Source organism: Castanea sativa, chromosome 2 (assembly GCF_040712315.1).
Source record: "Castanea sativa cultivar Marrone di Chiusa Pesio chromosome 2, ASM4071231v1".
Taxonomy (NCBI): domain Eukaryota; kingdom Viridiplantae; phylum Streptophyta; class Magnoliopsida; order Fagales; family Fagaceae; genus Castanea; species Castanea sativa.
This window is the reverse complement of record NC_134014.1, coordinates 36,765,892-36,771,891: the sequence shown is the minus strand read 5'-3', so window position 1 is coordinate 36,771,891 and position 6,000 is coordinate 36,765,892.

Below are 6,000 nucleotides of genomic sequence, written 5' to 3'. Positions count from 1 at the left end.
AGTGAATTCGATATACAATACTGCCCTTATACTACCATTAAGGGGCAGGTGGTCCCTGACTTTATTGCGAAGTTCACGAACGCAGAAAGCCAAGGGGTAGGAGAGTATCCACAATGGAGTATACACACTGACAGGTCGTCCAACAGACAGGCTGTGGCACAGGCATTGTACTTCGTTCCCCATAAGGGGACGAGATCGAATGCATGGTTTTTCTTGACTTCCCTAAGACTAACAACGAAGTGGAGTATGAAACTTTAATAGCAGGACTAGATCTTGCTAAGGCAGTAAGAGCCACGAGCATGATTATCCATTGTGACTCCTAGGTCATCATAAACCAAGTAAACGACGATTATGAATGTAAGGGCAAGAGGATGAAGAAGTACCTTGAACAAGCAAAGAGAAGAGTGGACGACCTATAGGCCAAGATTGTTCAAATCCCTAAGGGAGAAAACAAGCAAGTCGACCGTCTTGCCAAGGCTACATTAGCAGAACACATGGTCATCCCCGACAAGGTACTCTCCTTTATTTAGCTTTCGCCACTGATAGATGTCGTCAATGTGTACGAAATGAGTTCTGAGAGCAATTGGACCACCCCTTTAGCCTCCTACTTAAAAGAAGGCATACTACCTGATGGTAAGGAAGCTGCTAGAAAGCTGAAGGTTCAGGCAGAACAGTTCGTCTTGATAAATAATGTCTTGTATAAGAGGGGTTTCTCCTGACCATACCTAAGATGTTTAGGCCCAAGAGAAGTAGATTATGTCATGAGAGAAATACACGAAAGGATCTGTGGCAACCACTCAAGGTCACGATCATGGTGCATAAATTGATTCGGGTTGGATATTACTAGCCGACTATGCAGGAGGACGCCCAGATTTATGTCAAAGCCTGCGATAAATGTCAAAGGTTCAGCAACATCATCAGACAGTCGAAGGAAGAATTGACCCCAATAGCAGTTTCGTGGCCATTTGCCCAATAGGGACTAGATATTATGGGCCCATTCCTGATAGCAGTTAGACAGCTGAAGTTCCTAATAGTCAGCATAGACTACTTCACCAAATGGGTAAAAACTGAAGTCCTGGCCACCACCATGGAGAAGAACGTACGAAACTTTGTTTGGAAGAACATCATTTGTAGGTACGAGATCCCTAGGGTCTTGGTCTCAAATAACAGAAAGTAGTTCAACAATGATTCCTTCAGGGACTTTTACTCACAATTAGGGATCAGGAGCCACTACTCCTCCCCTGCCCATCCTCAAGCCAACGGACAAGTTGAGATCGCGAACTGATCCTTGCTTCGAATCATTGAAACTCAGCTCGAGGGGGAAAAAGGTGTATGGCCAGAGGAGTTGCCCAGCATACTATGGGCGTACAGGACGACAGCCAGAACCCCTACAGGAGAAATGCCGTTTTGACTAGTATACAAAAGTGAGGCAGTCATCCTAGTTGAGGTCGGGCTCACGAGCTACAGGGTGGACAATCACGATGAGGGGAGAAACGATGAGGCCATACATCTATTGCTTGACCTAGTTGACGAAGTCAGGGCGACAGTTGAATAGAGACTCGCACGATACCAGGACCTCATGGCTAAACACTACAACTCCTGAGTCAAACACCGAGACTTTAAAGTTATAGACCTCGTCTTAAGGAAAGTAGTGGGCGCCAGAGACCCCGCACAAGAAAAGCTCGGCCCAAACTAGAAAGGATTTTATAGAATCACGTCATGGCTAAGAAAAGACACCTATCACCTGGAAACACTAGACAGACAAAAGTTGCACCACTCGTGGAACACCGAGCACCTCCGAAAATACTACCAGTAGACGTGATAACATGAAAAGCGACACTCCTCATTCTCCAATTTATTTTACTTTATTTTTGCTATAGTACTTTTTAAGCCCATAGGGCCGGTCTTTTTCTTTAAATAACAATTTTTCTACATACATTTATCATAATAAGAAGAGTTTATTTAGAAATAACTGATGTATCTATCTGTTTCTACGTGTTTATTCTACATGATTATCAAGTCCACAAATGGACGGATTCATTAGTCCATGAGTGGATGGATTTGTAATTAAGTCCAAAAGTGGATGACCTTATCATGTGAGGATGAGTCAATATGAAGTCCACGAGTGGACGAATTCACTATTAAGTCCACAGGTGGACGGACCCATGATTACAACCATTAAGTTGACGAGTTCATCCCACAAGGATGGCCTAATATTATCAAGTCTACAAGGGGATGGATCCATAACTAAAGTGGACGGATCCATAATTAAGTGGGCGGGTTCATGACTTAGTCCATAAGTGGACAAGTTCATCCCATAAGAATAAGTTAATATTAGTCCACAAATGGACGGATCCATAGTAGAACCATAAGTGGATGAGCTTATTATAAGCCCACAAAGTGGAAGAACTTATTACCAAGTCCGCAAAGTAGACGAACCTATTACAAAGTTCACAAAGTGGACGAACTTATTACCAAAGTGGACGAGCTTATTAATAAGTCCACAAAGTAGACGAGTCCATTACTATGTCCACAAAATGGACAAATTTATCAAGTCCACAAAAGTGGACGAGTTTATCAAGACCACAAATGAACAAGATTATCAGGTCTGCAAAAGGATGAACTGGTAAAGGCCAGAAGTGGACGAGTTTAGTCCACAAGTTAACGGACTAATTAAGCCCATAAGTGGACAAGTCTAAATCCACAAGCAGACGAAGTTGTCCTGGTATCATAAGATAGAAATACAAAGTCCTTAAGAAGGACACATTCACAAAACAAAAAGCACACTAAATCAAGACATATGAAAATCAACTAAGGCAATATATAGAGATCAATATAAAGCAACGAATGTAGAAAACCGCTACAGTATAAAAATGTTTTTACAAGCAAACCCTAAAAAACAAAAGGGCATCAAACATTATCTGGAAATTAGGACAAATTTACAATAGAAAGAAAATGCTAAGTTCAAGGAGCCGGAGGGTCTTGTGGGTTTTCGTCACCCCTAGGAGGAAGGTCTTGGATGCCTTGAGTGGAAGGGTCTTCAGCAATAGGAGGATTGGTCAACGGGGTCAATGGGATGATAGGCTGGTCCACGGTGGGCTGGGCAAGGACGACACTGTCACCTTTCGGATTCGCCTTGGACTCGGTGAAGCCGTCACTTTCTTCGAAGATAGTGTCACCCACGGGTGTCAATAGCAGAGGATCGTCTATAGTAACCTCAGATAAATCCAAGTTAGGGTAGATGGACTTGACCTGCTTTAGGCAGTCCTCAAACTCGTCACCATAATAGACGGCGCAAGCATCTATAAAAGGTTGTGAAGCCTTAAATTCTGCCAATGCGTCAGTCCTGGCCATCTCCACCTAGCCTAGAAGAGCCATTAGCTCATTTTCCGCCGTCACCTTAGCTTCTTGCTCTTTTTTCTTTTGATGACCCTCCTCCTCCAGCTTTTCCTTTAGCTCATTCACCTTATGATTAAGAGTACGGAGAGCTTCCTTGTACTGCTCTTTTTCGTCAATCAGGTTCTTGATACACTTGTGTAGACAAGTAATCACCCCCTTTTTAGCAATGCCTTTATCCTACAAAACCTTCATACAAACCAGTGCCTACATGACAGAAAAACCGTCAGCCTATTGAACATAAAAGTTAGTATAGAAAGAAAGGAAGAAACATACTCAGGCAAGGTTGAAAAGACCTGACGCCCCCAGCTTCTCCGTTGCTTGCTCAGCGCAATGATCTACTTCCTTATTAGCGATGATGGATTCCATCACCTCAATAGCGTAGTCCTTGTGGGTAAGAAGGTGACGATCAGGACCCTAAGTGACGGGGCCTGATGTTGTCATTAACCCTTTGCCTACCTCGTGGCTTGGCTTAGGGGGCGATGCTTTCTTGGGGTGCTTATCCCTAGGGTGACAGTAGCTTTCTTGGAAAGACAGTCCTCCTTTCCGTCAGCCTTCCTCTTAGGAACCCCCTTTCTAGTGGCCTCAGGGGTCGACGAGGACGTCCCCTCTCCCTTTGCTTTCTTTTCTTCTTCCTTCCTTCGGGCACCAACGCCTCTGCCTAGCTCCCTCCATTTCTACAAAGGATGAGTGACAAGAGTTAGAACATGAAACGACAAAAAGAAAGTGACAGGAGAAATTAAGGGATACTTATGTCGACGAGAATAGGCGTCTAACTTACGAGCTACCGGTGTTGGCTCCGGACCTTCGCAGTTAGGTGTAAAGTGTCGAGTGTAATGAGGTCCCGACACTTCTGCTCATCCAACGGGATTTTTGTTACCCGGCGGATAAAGTCTTCTTACTCAGCTGTGATATGTGGGCGAACACTAGCTAAAAACAAAGAAAGTAAACGGTGTTATAAATTTGAAACAAATAAACCAAGGGAAGAAACAGACGGGATTAACCTGAATCCTTGACAAAAGCCCAAGTGTTGTCAAAACCATGAGGCATCGTCTCCCACGCTTCCTGACGGCATACCCAGTTTGTCCCTTCTAAAAAGAAATACCTGCCTTTTCAATTCCTATTAGAATTAGGCATATCATATACCAGCTTCAACCCTTTCTTCCTTGCTATGATGTGGTAAATCCCCTCGGACGAGACGATATGTTGAGGTCGATAGCACCAAAAGAACTCGTCAAAAGTTAGCTGACGGTTCCCGCCACTTAGACGACCCTATAAAATCTTAGCCCCTATGAATATCCTCCAAGCATTGGGGGCAATTTGACTGACGAACAAACAAAAAAAGTTAGCCAATTGACAGTGAAGTGCAGTCAATGGCAGCCTCAATCCTGCTGTAAACATGGCATTGTACATGCCAACATCCACAGTCTTCCTTGAATAGCACTTCTCAAACTTCCCAGGGAGACGGATTGGGATGTCGTCCGGGATTTGGAAACAGTCACGTAAAGTGCTGAAAACCTTGTTCAACATTGTCGGCAGAAAGTCATTAGCAGTCTATATCTTGGGAAGGATGAAAGGATGGTCATCTCCAAGGCCTCCCGAAGTAGTTTCTAAAGCCTCCTCACCACCGTCATTTCCATCTTCGTCACTTTCTCTCTCCTCTTCCCCCTCATCACCCTCGTCTTTGCCCTCACTCACTACTTCTTCCTCATCTTCTCCTTTACAACTTTCCACTTCCTCTTCAAGAGATTGGGCTGACGTTTTGCTCTTTGACGATCAGGAGAAGCCCTCCTCGGGCTCATGACTTGACTGGAATACCTCATCGTAGTTCGCTCCCTTACGGACTGACGATTGTTCACTCGTCGCTTCTCTAGACATCTGACTACCTATAAGCGATGGATTCATTCTAAGAACCTAAGTTGACAACCTCACTATGGAATTAATTAACTAGAAAAATAAAAAAAGTTAGGGATAGAATAAAAGAAATGAGAACTTACAAGTAAGCGATTCCTTGGAAAAAAGGATGGTCTTGGAAAGATGACGGCAGTGAAGGTGACAGGCTTTTTCTCTCAAGATTAGTGAGGATTAAAATGTAGGAAATGAGGGAAGAGCTGATATATATATATATATAGGCAGAAAATGTACGGAAGACGAAGTGACACTCTCGTCCAGAAGCGGAACCAATTAGCTTGCGCCACGTGCTCAAACATTTAATAAAGGTTGCTAGAGGAATTGCCCATAAGTGACCTATCTTTTCTCTGAACAAATAATGATTAAAGCTACAGGGCTAACTCCATAACCCGTTAGCTAAAGCTGACGAGGCTATGGAGTAGAAGGGCAACTGATAAGGGTGCAATATTAATGCTCACCCATGACAAGGCAAAAGACGACGGTCATAATATGGTCGTCAGCGTTGCTTATGACAGACGACAATAGCATAACGTCTACAACTCCACACCGAAACTGACGACCTTACCAAGACGACGATATAGGAAGCTGAAGGGAATAAGCTGAAGAGGATAAACAAACTTCCAATGGATCTGATGTGGCCTTACTTGATCTCCACGCATGCGTGTGCAAGGAAACATCTTGTGCTCCACACTT